The following is a 5,706-nucleotide window of genomic DNA, read 5'->3' as shown; positions in this document are numbered from 1 at the left end:
CCAAGTGCTGCCTCCTGAATCAGAAGTCTACTTTTGGAGGTTCCTCAGGGGTTTTCATGGATTTGTTCCCATTGTTGTTCTGTTGTACTCCCCTCTTGGTTTGCCCCCTATGGGGAAGTTAGATCAGCTGCCCTCCCCACACTCTATCTTCAATGCTATCCTCTACATGCCTGTGATCTAGGAAGAAGTTAGTTGCTAGTTCCTAGTTAGGAACATTGTCCTCAGGGCTCTCTTTTTCCCTCTTAGTTTGTTTTCATATGGACGGGACAGATCATTCTTTCTCCTCAGACTTTATCTTCAGTACTGCCATCAGTTTCGCTGTCATCTGGGGAGGAAGACATTGTAACTAGAACTGGGTCTGGCCTTGCAGTAATCTCTGCTAATGGGCTCTTCTATGCACGTCCGTCCGTTGGCCTTGAGGGTTGGTGTATTTTAATGAAGTCTGTTCTCTCTTTACCTTTCCTGTGGAGATATAAACAATACCCTCCCAATGGGTGGATTAATACTCTGCTTCTCCCATTGCCAACATTTTTCTTCCCTCCTCCCTCTGTGGGTCTGAAACACATGACAGAGAAGGATTAGATGTCTTTCAGGTCTGGTGTTATCTGCACCTTTTTTATTTCTTCTTTTTATTATTGATTCCCTTTGCATCCTTGGGTTAGGTCTGTACCCTCTCAGAGTACCAGGTCCTTTGGCTGGAAGCTACGAGGTATCTTCATTTTCCTCTATACCCATTGTACTGTTTGAACTTACCTCAGTGGACTCATGTTGTACGTATCCTTTTATGGTTGGCTAACTTCACTCAACAGAATTTGCTCCAACTCTTTCCACAAGAGGATATGCTTCATGTTTTCATTGCTGACTTTTAGGGATGCATAATGCTCCATTGTGTATATATACCAGAGTTTTTAATTCATTAGTCTATTGATGGATATTTAGGTTGTTTCAAATTCTTTGCGAGTGTGAACTACGCTGTGATGAGCATTGGAATGCAGATGTCTAGTCATTTTTGTTTTGAACTTCTTCTAGCTATATGCCCAGTAAAGGGATTGCTGGGTCGTAAGCTAATTCGATTTCCATTTGTTTTAGATATTGCCAAATCGCTTTCCATAGTGGCCACTGTGGTATCTATAAGACCACCAGCAGTGGATGAGAGTTCCCATCTCTCCATACCCCCTCCAACATTTGTTGCTTTCTGATTTTTTAAAAATTGGGCTATCTTTGAGGGTGTTAGGTGGTATCTCATAGTTGTTTTAATTTGCATTTCCCAGATGGCTAATGTTAGGGAACATTTTCTCAGATGTTTACTGGCCATTCAGGTTTCCTCACTTATGAAACTTCTGTTCAGGTCTTTTTCCCACCTCCTCAGTGGGTATTTCTTTTTTTCCCCTTGTAGGATTATATAGTTTTGTAGATTTTAGTAACAAGTCTGATATGTCCGATATGTCATTGCTAAGTATATTTTCCCACTCTGTGGGCTCTCTTATTACTCTTTCGATGCACACAAGTGTTTTATCTGTAGTATGTCCCACTTTTCTATTTTAGCTTCATCTGTTTGTCTGTCATTCCCTATTTCATTTAGCTTGTTTATTCCCTGAACCAAGGTTTTTAGGTTTGTCCAAGTGTTCTCATTAATGATCCTAACAGTTTGTAGGTTTGACGTTGAGGTCTGCGATCCACCTTGAGTTTATTATTGTGTATGGAGTGAGATAAGGGTCTTGCTTAATTTTTCTGCAGATAGATATCCAGTTCTTTCAGCACCATTTGTTAAAGAGGGCATCCAATTTCCATTTGGTGGTTTTGGGGCCCTTATCAAAGATCAGTGGCCTGTATGCTGCTGTTATATTTCTGGGTATTCTGTTCCTTGTCATTGGCTTCAGTATATGTTGTTATACCAGTACCATGCAGTTTTGACAACTGTGGCTGTATAATAGGTTTTAAGGTTAGTTAACACAAGCCCTCCTACTGAATTCTTCTTTTTAAGGAGTTCTTTGCTAATTCTGGGCTTCACCCCTTTCCATATGAAGTTGATAGTCAGTTTTTCCCATTTCTTTGAAAAAAAAAAAGACGTTGGTATTTGTATCAGGATTGCATTGAGCTTATATAGAGTCTTGGGTAGGATTGACATCTTTCTAATATTAAGTCTTCCAATGCACAAGCATGGGATATTCTTCTATTTGTGAAGGTCATTTTTGGTTTCTTATAATAAAGTTCTGTAGTTTTCCTTGTACAGATCCTTTTTTTTTGGGGGGGGTTACATATCCTTAGATATCTGAATGTATGCTTAGCCACTGTGAAGGCTACTACCTTCTTGATTTCCATTTCTGTGTTCTTACCTGATGTATATAACGATCCAATTGACTTCTATTTATTGATCTTGTATCCAGCCACTCTGTCAAATTCCTCTATTGTTTCCAGTATTCCTAATGTGCAGTTTTCAATATATGGAATCATGTCATCTGTTAATAATGATACCTTCACTTCTTTCACCAGGCAAATACCTTTGATGTCCTTCTGTTGCCTTATATTATTAGCTAGGATCTCCAGAACAATGTTGAATAAAGCGGGCACAAGGGGCATCCTTGTCTGGTTCCCTCTTTCAGAAGGATTGTTTTAGTCTTTTCTCCAATGATTATAATTCTGGCTGTTGGTTTGTCATATACAGCTTGTATTGTGTTAAGGTAATTTCCTTCCGATCCTGTCTTCTTGAGAGTCTTAATTAGGACTGGGTGTTGAAAGTTGTCTAATGCCTTTCTGCCTCTATTGATATGATCAGATGGTTCTTGTCTTTTTTTGTCAATGGTATAGACTTTTGGATGTTGAACTATCCTGCATTCCCTGAAACGAATTCCACTTGGTCATTGTTAATTATTCATTTTATGTAATTTTGTGTTCTATTGCCAAAATTTAATGATTTTGCATTGATGTTCATAAGCGATATTGGTCTGCAGTTCTCTATTCTTGTGGATCCTTGCACATTTTGAGTATCAGGGTTATACTAACTTCATAGAATGAGTTTGGGAGTTTGCTGTCCTTTTCTATGCTCCGGAAGAACTTGTGTAGAATTGGTGTCAGCTCATCCTGTCATAGTAGGGTCACAAGGAGGAGATGAGCCAGTCAGGGGCAGTATAGCATTCACAAAACATACGACTTTCCTCTAGTTCTTTAATGCTTTCCCCTTGCCCCCATTATCATGAGCCCAATTCTACCTTACAAAACCGGCTAAACTAGAGCAGGTGCACAGGTCCAGATCAGAGCTGGAAACACAGGGAATCCAGGACAGATAAATCCCTCAGGACTAATAATGAAAGTAGCGATACCAGAAAGGTAAGGGGAAGGTGAGGTGAGAAAGGGGGAACCTATCACAATGATTGACATATTAACACCCCCCAGGGGGACTAACAACAGATAAGTGAATAAAGGGAGACAGTGACCAATGTAAGACACAGGGGGGAAAAATCTATAAATTATCAAGGGTTCATGAGGAGGGGGGCAGGAATGAGGAGATGATACCAAGGGCTAAAGTAGAAAGAAAATGTTCTGAAAATGATGATGGTAATATATGTATAAATGTGCTTGACACAATGGATGGATATATGAATTGTAGTCAGAGCTGTAAGATACCTCAATAAAATGATTTATTTTTAAAAAAGGAAAGAAAGAATTGGTGCCAGCCCTTCCCTGAAAGCTTGGTAAAATTTCTTGGTGAAGCCATCTGGGCCAGGAGTTCCTTTAGTTGAAAGTTTCTTAATAGCCACAACTATTCCTTCTTTTGCTCATGTTTGTTCAGGTTCTTGACCTATATATGGGATAATCTGGAGGATAGTTTTTCTAAGTATTTGTTCATATCTTACAAATTTTATTCATTGAAGTACTGACTTTCATAGTAATGTATAATTACTCATACTCAGGGTGCAGTGTAGCATTAAGGAAATTCACAACCTTCCTCTAGCTCTTAAATGCTTTCTCCTCCTCACTATCATGATCACAATTATACCTTGCAAGCCTGGTAAGTCCAGAGGATGCACAGCAATGCAGATGGGAACTGGAAACACAGGGAATCCAGGACAGATGAACCCCTCAGGACCAGTGGTGAGAGTGGCGATACCTGGAGGGAAGGGGGGTATCCAGGCAATACCTGGAGGGAGGGAAGGATCTGCATATAATCTCCTCCCTGGGGGATGGGCAACAGAAAAGTGGGTGAAGGGAGACGCTGGGCAGTGTAAGATATGATCAAATAATAATTTATAGATTATCAAGGGTTCATGAGGGAAGGGGAGCCGGGGGTCGGGGGGTGGGGGGGAGAGGAAAATCAGGAGCTGATTCCAGGACCCCAAGCGGAAAGCAAGAGTTTTGAGAATGATGAGGGCAATGAATGTATAAGTGTGCTTTACACAATTGATGTATGTGTGGATTGTGATAAGAGTTGCATGAGCCCCAATAAAATGATAAAATATTTATACTTTATGCACTCCATAATTAAGTCACCTTTAAAAACTCTATATACATCATCACAGTTTTAGAGTTCCCTTCCCCCTTTGGCATTCATTGTTTGCTCCCCAGTTCCCCTCTCCATCTCCACCCCATCTCAGATAAACCATTGCTGCAGACCTATGCTGTCGCCACCCATGATCCCATTGCTTCCACCTCCAAGAAGATGGCTGTGCCTCCCAAGTATATAACACTTTGGTAAACCTGCGTGAGATGTGTTCACTAAGGGCTATGAATCTGATCTAATAAAACTTGGTTTGAAAACAAAATCTGAGAATGTAGTGGAATTAAACAAGTCCGACCACCAAAGTGATGGGCAGCCTGGAAACTAAGTGCCAGTGGACTGAATATGGGCTGAAGTTCATGGAGAAGTGAAACAAGGATAACATGCTCAGCACAGAGGTCACCGTGGAAGATCAGCTTACACGCGGACTGAAGCTGGCCTTTGATTCATTTTTCTTTCCTAATCCCAGGAAAAAGAATGCCAAAATCAAGATGGGGTATTAAGTAAGAGGGTGCACATCAGCCTGTGCTGCAACATGGATTTCGACTTTACCGGGCGTGTCAACCACTGAACTCTAGTACTGGGTGATGAGGGCTATCTGACTGGCTACCAGGTGAACTTTGAGACTGCCAAGTCCTGAGTTACCCAGAGAAAGTTGCAGTTGTCTACAAGACAGATGAATTCCAGTTTTGCATTAACGTTAATGACAGGATAGAGTTTGGCGGCTCCATTTGCCAAATGTGAACTAGAAGTTGGAGACTGCTGTTAATCTCACCTGAACCAGCTGAAAATAACAACACTCACTTCAGAACAGTAGGCAAGTATCATCAGATCGACCCTGATGCCTGCTTCACGACAAACGTGAACAACTCCAGCCTGATCTGCTTAGGTTAAATTCACTCAAACCCTAAAACCAGGTATCAGACTGACGCTGTCTGCTCTTTTGGATAGCAAGAACTTCAATACTGGTAGCCATAAACTTAGTCTAGGACTGGAATTTCAAGTATAAGTGAACTGTACAATCGTTTAATTTTAAACTATTTTGCCACATAGCTACCGTCTAGTGTACCTTTTAATGTTGTATACTTGGGAAGCAAGTACTGCACAATATCATGTTAGACCTTCAGGTTATGGTTGATTTAGCTTTAACGTATTTCCCATTCCAAGGTACAGAACAATCCCAGCTCCCAAAAGGCCTTTCAGCTATAAAC

At 40.8% G+C, this 5,706-nt stretch overlaps 1 pseudogene; it reads left to right on the top strand.

The window, feature by feature from the left end:
• The first annotated feature begins 4,657 nt into the window (after window positions 1–4,657).
• LOC142446044 (non-selective voltage-gated ion channel VDAC1 pseudogene) lies at window positions 4,658–5,504 on the top strand (annotated as a pseudogene).
• The last annotated feature ends 202 nt before the right edge of the window (window positions 5,505–5,706 follow it).

This window comes from Tenrec ecaudatus, chromosome 4, assembly GCF_050624435.1.
Source record: "Tenrec ecaudatus isolate mTenEca1 chromosome 4, mTenEca1.hap1, whole genome shotgun sequence".
NCBI lineage: Eukaryota > Metazoa > Chordata > Mammalia > Afrosoricida > Tenrecidae > Tenrec > Tenrec ecaudatus.
This window is presented reverse-complemented; position numbering and strand designations above follow the sequence as displayed.